The following is an 8,827-nucleotide window of genomic DNA, read 5'->3' on the forward strand; positions in this document are numbered from 1 at the left end:
ATTTTTAATTATAGGATATTTGAATAACACAGCTATATGTCATAATTATTCAACCCCAATTCAACATTGCTGTTTTTAAGTCTCTTATTTGTATGATAGGGAACAAAATTGTCTTAAAATACAATTAAGCCTTTAGAAATGCTATTACAAAACAGAATTAGCTTGAGCTGTTACATATACATAAACTTAGCCCATGCATGTGCTAAAGTTGAGTAGCAAATATGGCAAAGTCAACTATTTCTTCTCTATAGCTCTCACAAAACTATAGAGAAGAAATAGTTTTATTACTTTACAAAGTCTAGGGCTACATGAAGATTTCCAAATCACTACAAGTTCCTAGAGACACAGCTGGCAGCCTTATTCCTTAGCTTAAAATGTGTTGTACCAGAAAACCTTTGAGGGTGTTGAAGAAAAAGCACAATATCCTAAAATATCATAAAAATTGCAAAGCCTTTCAAAATGACCTGATGAAAAATCATTTCAATGCAGAGTATAAGAAGCACACTAGACAAGTATGGCCTTCATGTTGGGGCATCTTGCCAAATGCCACTCTTGACCAAGAAGAACATAAAAGGATAGACCTGTGGAGTTCTGGAAGAATGTTTGTGACCAAACTGGATGTGACCAAACTGGAACTTTTTGGACCCATGGATCAGAGGTATGTCTGGTCCAAAAAAGGCAAGGTTTATGAGCAGAAGAACACCATCTCCATGGCCAAACATGGAGGTGGACCAGTCCTGTTATGGGGTGTTTTGCTGTTGCAGGAAATGGAAATCTTGACTATATGAAGGACATCATGGATTCTTTGAAGTATCAGGTCATTTTGGCAAAGATTGTGAAGCCTTCAGTGCAGAAACTAAAGCTAGATGACCAATGGGATTTCCTGCAGGACAGCCATCCCAGTATGCATCCAAAACTACTGAAGTTTAGTTCAGGGATCAGTCGTAGAATGTTCTTGAATGTCCTGTTCAGTCTTCATATTTAAATCTCATTGGAAATATTTGGTGGCATTTGAATAAAGCAATGACAATGTGAAATCCAAAGATCTGGAAGATTTCTCAAGTGAGGAATGAGCCAAGACTGCAGCAGAGAGGTGACAGAAGCACTTACAGGCAACGTTTTTTGGATGTTATAAAAAGAATAAAAGATTCTGCACCAAATTTGACTTTTGGGGATAATAATAATAATTTTGTATGTGCATGTTTAGAACCAATTTGATTTTTTTTTTCATAATTCATCAATTTTACATCCTCAAAATCACTCAAATCTTTGACTGATTGACTGATTTTTGACTGATGCCTTTATTTAATTGTTTTCATGAAATTTTGTTCTTTGCAGCAAAATGTCTTGCAGGTCAAAGGGGTTGAATAATTTTGAATGCAACTACACACACACATATAATATAGGCTTATGTATATCTAGGGGCTTGATAGTTATATAAAGAAAAGGAAAGATGAAACGAGGAGATCAATCAAATTCCTCTAAGCACCTTACAAACGGTAGGCCAACCACAGAGATATGAATGCGATGCCCTCACACCAGCCTTTGACTGCTGCTGTCATTGTTATTAATTTTAACATCACAACAAAAACAACAAACTTAATAAATGTGGAGAGTTAGATCGCCCATCATCAGCTGCGTTTGTTAACACACAAAAGCAAGATCAGCTGCAAATCACCATCAAAGAAGCAATAGTAAATAAAATGTCAATTAGCAAAGACACACAAAGGGCCCTGATTTAGGTTTGTTTTAATAAAACACAAACGTAAATGTCCAAAATGATCTAGTAACGTCTACTGATTATTGTTTTTAAGGTGTGCAAAATAGCACATCTTGTCAGTTTTTATTTGACTAGTTACAAAACACAACAAAATACACAGCACAGCAACTCTTAAGACAGAAAACAAAGCTATACTGATAATTTATGTCCACCTATTTCAGTCTTTTCAGCATTGACATTTAACGGATTCTGCCTCTCTCCATACACATCTCATCCCTGTGGTTATATAATAAATCTGTGTGTGTGTGTGTGGTTTGTAATCATCAAGATTTATGTGCGAATTTATAAGAAATTATACTTTCATTTAGAAAGGATGCATTAAATTGACCAAAAGTGAGAGTAAAATACATTTATAACGATACAAATTATTTATATTTCAAATAAATGCTCTATTTATATTCATCAAAGAATGCATCAATTAACTGTTTTCTTTGATAATAATAATAAGAAATGTTTCTTAAGCAGCAAATCAGCATATTAGAATGATTTCTGAAGGATCATGTGACACTGAAGACTGGAGAAATGATGCTTTGATCACAGGAATAAATTGTATTTTACAATATATTCACACAGAAAACTGTTATTTTAAATTGTAATAATATTTCACAATATTACAATTTTTATGGTATTTTTGATCAAATAAATGTAGCCTTGATGAGCATAAGAAAAAAAAACATTATATATATAAAAAACGTACAATAACAATAATATCCATTATCTCTCTCAAATGGCTTGTTCTTCATGGGTCTCAAAACAGCAACTTTCTATTTTCCAGCTCTGAACTAAACTACTACAAAATATGAAAATCCCAGAAAGTCTGACAGATTAATCAATTATAATTCGTTTTCAGTACAGATTTTGCTGTGACTCAATTAAATTAATCATGTTTTATGTGCGTTCTTTTTACATATCAAAGTCATTTTTCTACATGGCAGGTAAAAAGAATAGCTAAAAATATATTTTATATATGCTTGTTAATTAAAAATAGTGATAGTGACAATGATAATGAACTTTTGCTTCAGTGATAGTACTACTACTGCTGTCTTACAAAATACTCACTACTACAAATGCTGAAATTTGTTTCAATACACTCTCAAAAAATTCTTTACAAAAGCTGTCACTGGGGCGGTACCTTTTCAAAAGGTACTTTTGTACCTTTTTAACCCCTAAACGGTGCATATTACTACCTTTTGAAGGGGTACTTCCCCAGTGACAGCTTTTAACCCTTTTTTTCTGAGAGTGTACATTCAAATACTTTGCATAGGGGTGTCACAATATTGAGGACAACCAAAAAATGTATTAATACAACATGTTAATACAACACATACAATCACATTGTAAATAATCCAGCGCCAGTAACTTGTAATCTCCAACATACTGTAGTATCTGGTAGTGTTGTGTCTTAATGTGGTTCCCACCCATCATTAAACAGAAAAAAATAAGATTGCTGTGCGTAGCTACTACTGTTGCAAAAAATCGTGCCAGAGTAGACAACAGCAAGACACTTTACTTGCACCCAAAACAAAAGTTTTTTGATATCCGTAAAAAAAAAAAGGAAGTGTGGATCAACAAGTTATTTTTGTAACTTTTTTTCCAAAATTTTTAGCACAATTCTATAATGAATTATTTTGGCCATCATATTCACGTAGTGAAAATCTGGTATTGTGACAGTCCTACTCTAACTATTATACGTTTAATTAGCTGGTTTATGAAAATGCGATTAAATTTTGAGCAAAATAAGTAATTGTGCATTAACAAACTAATTGTGTTCACATATTTCTTTGATATGCAAATCCTTCACATATTCCCAATGATTCTTCTATACTCCCAATGCGAAGTTGTCTCACTGGACCACTTTTTAAATATATATAATTAGTAGTTAGCTTTAGTTAATGTCTTATTTCTGCTTGACTAGAGAAGAACTAGAGGAGAAAAGTGACACTCTCTGCCCAATGCCAATAAAACAAGTAATCCAGGTTAAATTAAACGTAATCAAGCGCACCACTATCTGGCCCTATATATGTCAGCTGGACTGAAAGAGAAGCCGACGGAGAGAGAGACTCGTTCTGTTCTCCCCGAGTTGACTGTGTGGTCCCTCTGTTCATAGAAAGAGAGAGAGACAGATTGACATTCCATCCCACAACACGACCTCATCCATGGAATAGTGATTAGCCAATCAGCATTCAGGTCACATGAGCTCCACTATCAATGAGTGAGTGAGACAGAGCGAGAGATAGTGAGCCATGCAGAAAGACAAGGTGGGAAAGGGTGGGCTGCAGGTTCGATGGAGAGTGGGAGGGAAGAGCAGGAGGAGGAGAGGCGAAGGGAGGCACGGGAATGTTGATGCAAAGTAGTGACAAATGCGGAGATGAAGCATTGAGCGTGACTGATGAAGATGTATGGTGAGCGCACACGTGCACACACACAGTCCATCACAGATAATGCCACACACACACACAAACCGCAGGACGCCTGTGAGGCTTCATACATGTAAATTCATGCACGCTCACCGTGTTGACTCATACTGACTCACAGAAGGCAGGAGAGTGAGAGGGGCACAGGACGTCAGGTCCACACGCATGTGCAGATATGCACTTACTCCCTCTCTCTCACACGCTTACACTCGCTGGCAGAGTCACTGCAGGTAGAGTCACCTTCGCAAGGCCACGGACATACTGATATTAGGATATAGAGGACTGTGTGTGCGCTGCAAAGAGGTGGAACAGAGGGGAAAGGTAAAGAGAAGAAAACGATATAAAGAGAATACCGAGGTCTTGTTCTCAGGAGGAAAAGTCTGAGAAGCAGTAAACGTCTCTCTATTTGCTTTCCATTGCTCTCTAGTGTGAGAAGAAACTATTGGGATATTAAATAGATTTTGTTTTATTTCCTATAGGGGGTGAGAGACTAAAAGAGGGATGAAATGAATGAGATAATGGAAAGAAAAAGGCAATATGATGTGAGAAAGGAGGATTGAGATAAAAATATGACATACTGGAGAGCGAACAAAAAAAAAGAGAAAGGGAGGATAGAAGAGGAATTAGACGAAAGAGACAACAGAGAGACAAAAGATAGATGTGATGATATTACAAAAGATGAATAAAAGAAGAAAAAGAGATTGCATGAACAAAGAACAGATGAAACAGGTTTGAGATGAAAGAGAAAAGAGATGAAAATGAGACTAAATTGAGAATTATATGAAAAGGAGCTATATTAGAACAAGGGATCAGATAAAACAGCAAAAGAAATACAATGAAAAACTGGACGAGACAATAATGAGATGAGAAACGATAAAAGAGAAATTAAAAAAGAAAAATGAGATGAAGAAGAGACAGTAAATAGAAAAAGAATAGATGAAAGAAAGAGTTTTTTCAACACACTTTATTCAATCATTACAAAGTCAGCAAAACAACAAATCAAAATATCCAACACTCGAATAAGGGGTGCAAAAGGACCCCTTTCTAAATCATTCATCATTTTAAAGAACTTAAAATCAAGCATAAAACCTTCCCTTGCTTTTACCAGATTTTTAAAACAATAACCACATGTTGTTCCTCTCTACCCTCTATTTTGTTTTTCCTGGTTATATAAACAGCAAGTTTGGCTTGCCCAATTAAAAAATTCAATAATTGACTTTTTATTCTTTGCGCCACATTATACTTGGGGCCAAGAATAAAAATCTCAGAAGAAAAAGTCTCCTCAAAATTCCTGAAAAGAGCATCAAGAAAACAAAACAAATCATACAACCTTGAACATTCTATTAAAAAAAAACAGTGAAAGAAAAATGAGGCAAAAGAGAGAAACGAGATGACCTGAAAAAGAGGGATGAGATAGAAAGAAAAGAGACTGCATGTAGAATAATAGAGGAAACAAAGTGGGATGAGATGGAACGAAACAGACAAAAGAGGAAATAGATGAGATGATAAAGATAAATGAGATGAAAGAGACAATAGAGAAAAGAGATGGGATGGAAAAAGAAGTGATGAAAGAAAAAATGAATGAGATGAAGAGATAAAGAGAGAAAAGATGGGGTGAGATGAAGATGATGAAAGAGGGATGAGATTAAAGAAAGAGATATAATAAAAATGAATGCATAAGAGATGAAGATGAGACAGCAGAGAGAAAAGAGATGGCATGAAAAAAAGAGATGACAGAAAAAGAAGAGATAAAAGAAAAAGTGATGAAGATGGAGTAGATTCAACAGAGAGAAATGAGATGGCATGGAAAAGAAGAGAAGAGAATAAAAATAGAAATAAGAAGAAGAGAGAACAGAGAAAAGATGGGATGAAAAAGATACTGAACGGGATAAGATGAAAAAATGACAGCGTGAAAGAGGGATGAGATGAAGAAGAGATGGTATTGAACAAGAAAAGATGATAGACAAAGGGATGAGGATGCAGTGAAACAGAGAGAAAAGAAGTGGCATGAAAAAGAAAAGGTAATAGATAAAGGGATGAGGATGAAGAAGAGACAACAGAGAAAAGATATTGCATGAAGAAATGAGAGAAAACGAGGGATGAGATGAAGTGACAACAGAGAGAAAAAGATGACGAAAGAGGGATGAGATGAAGTGACAACAGAGAGAAAAAGATGATGAAAGAGGGATGAGATGAAAGAAAGAGATGGAATACAAAATTAATGCATAAGAGATGAAGATGAGACAGCAGGGAGAAAAGAGATGGCATGAAAAAAGAGATGATAGAAAAAGAAGAGATAAAAGAAAAAAGTGATGAAGATGGAGCAGATTCAACAGAGAGAAAAGAGATGGCATGGAAAAGAAGAGAAGAAAAATAGAAATAAGAAGAAGAGAGAACAGAGAAAAGATGGGATGAAAAAGATACTGAAAGGCATGAAGAAATGATAGAAAACGAGGGATGAGATGAAGTGATAACAGAGAGAAAAAGATGATGAAAGAGAGATGAGATGAAAAAGAAGAAAGAGAGGGATGAGAGAGGGGAATCATCTCTCACAGAGGGAGTGTGCAGTGGGGATCCATCATTTGCTGTATATGTGCTACATGCAGTGATCAATGTGATGATAGGAATCTGCGAGAGGAAAAATGATCAGAGCGGAGCGTGAACTCACAGCAGCTCCTCCTGAAGCAGTACCGCAGTCCGACAGCACCAGAGGCTCACTGCAATTAATGAAGCGTGCAGCTCTGTTGTTCAAAACCGCCACGGTACAACAGTTCAGTGCGGTTCAGGCTCGATGCGATGGTGAGATCTACACGGGCGTGAGTGCGCAATCTTCCCAATGACTTCTGAAAGGGTGAATTGAAACAAGAGTAGCTCAATGTGAGCTTCGCCAAAACATGTGGTCATCTTCAAGGTGAGCATAATCACCATCTGGACAGCCATCTGCAATTATGTAACGTCTTCCACTTCAAAAGCACGCAGTGATTTGTGGGACGGTGAGTCTCCAGCACATCATTTAATGGCGTAACACTCTGGACATACGGAATATGTGCAACCAAGCATGGTGGAGATTACATCCATCAATATGGTCTACCACATGTTCACATCATCCATCCATGAGACATGACAAGCTCATTCTTGGACACTTTTTTTTCCAGTCCCAATTATAAAAATTATAAAAGCATTATTAGACAACAGTTAGCTCCAGTCCACTAATTGCACCATTATAAACCCTCACGGAAATAATGCTTGTCTTCAAATAAACACAGTCACAAAATCTCCAGTCAATTTAAAATCCATCCGTTCAACAGTATGCCAGTCTCGCGCGGTGTGAAATTGAGGTTTCAACACAAATAATAAGCCTTTTAAGGTTGTGCATCAACATAACTTAGATAGTATTCCTTCTCAGCATAATGTGAATGAGACATCAGATAGAAGCAATCAAACGCTCAATGCGGGGTTTAGCAGCACGAAGGGCAAAATTTAAGATGGAAGCCATTAAGGAGAAGTGCATTTCAAGAGCTTTTAGGACTCTTTATGAGTTTGTCTGTTAGCCTTGTGCCCCAGGCAGAGACTTGATTAGCTTTGCCATTGGTTTGTTTCTCACTTCTCTTTCTTGCTTCTTGGTATTTGTCTACGCCGGTGATCACACTTTTAATGCCGCAAAACTTTTCACTGCCACTGGTGGAGTAGCGTTAATCTTCAGTGGCATATGAAGGCTCATTTTGTGCATAGCCCCTTCTTGCTTTTAGGTGACGTAGCTGAAAATGACACAGTGACCACCAGAAGCAGCACCGCACAAAGAAAGCAGCCATAACCGAGGCCAAAAAAAATGGCTTGGAAATAATTGCACTGTCATTCAAGACTCCCACACGCTGTCTACATAGAAGGTCACTACATTTAACCTGACACTTGAACTGTAGTCCATGTACCACAAGACACCTGGGCCCTCCAGGTCTATACGAGGTTAAGTGGCCTGTCTCCCCTGTTCACCTTCAGCTTCTTCACACCACTGTCAGAAATTAAGCTTTTTATTTAGGAATTAAAAGGTAAAAAGCATGGCTTTCCAAACCTGTGAGACTTTCTCAAAGGAACACTTTTTTAAATGTATTTTGTGTTATCAATTACAATTAATTCAAAATAAAAGGACACAAAAGCATGATTAAAGTATAATATAAATAATCATAGGAGTTGTGCACTATATTCCAAGTATTCTGAAAGCAAATGGTAGCTTTATGTGGAAACCAAACTGAAATGTACATTTTTGCTTGCAAATAACATTCCAGTTACTCAAGATTCAAATCCATTCAAATCATGAACAAATCATTTAGACTAGTCTTGTGGACTATATCAAAAGATTAATTGCAATGATATGACTCAAAAGAACGATTTGTTCATGAATTCTTCTACTTTTCTCAGGAATGTGCCAAGGAGATTCCAGACTTTCAGAAAGCTTACTGACTTGCTTGCAGTGACTTAAATTTATGCACACAAAGCTACTGTCTGCTTTAGAGGACTTGCAATATAGCACATACGCAGACTTAAGTATGTATGTATGTATATACCTGTATACTGTGCAAAAGTCTTGGCCACATTAGTATTTTCACCACAAAAAAAAAATAATAATAATTTTATA

This window comes from Sinocyclocheilus anshuiensis, unplaced genomic scaffold (genome assembly GCF_001515605.1).
Source record: "Sinocyclocheilus anshuiensis isolate Anshui unplaced genomic scaffold, SAMN03320099.WGS_v1.1 scaffold868, whole genome shotgun sequence".
Classification (NCBI taxonomy): domain Eukaryota; kingdom Metazoa; phylum Chordata; class Actinopteri; order Cypriniformes; family Cyprinidae; genus Sinocyclocheilus; species Sinocyclocheilus anshuiensis.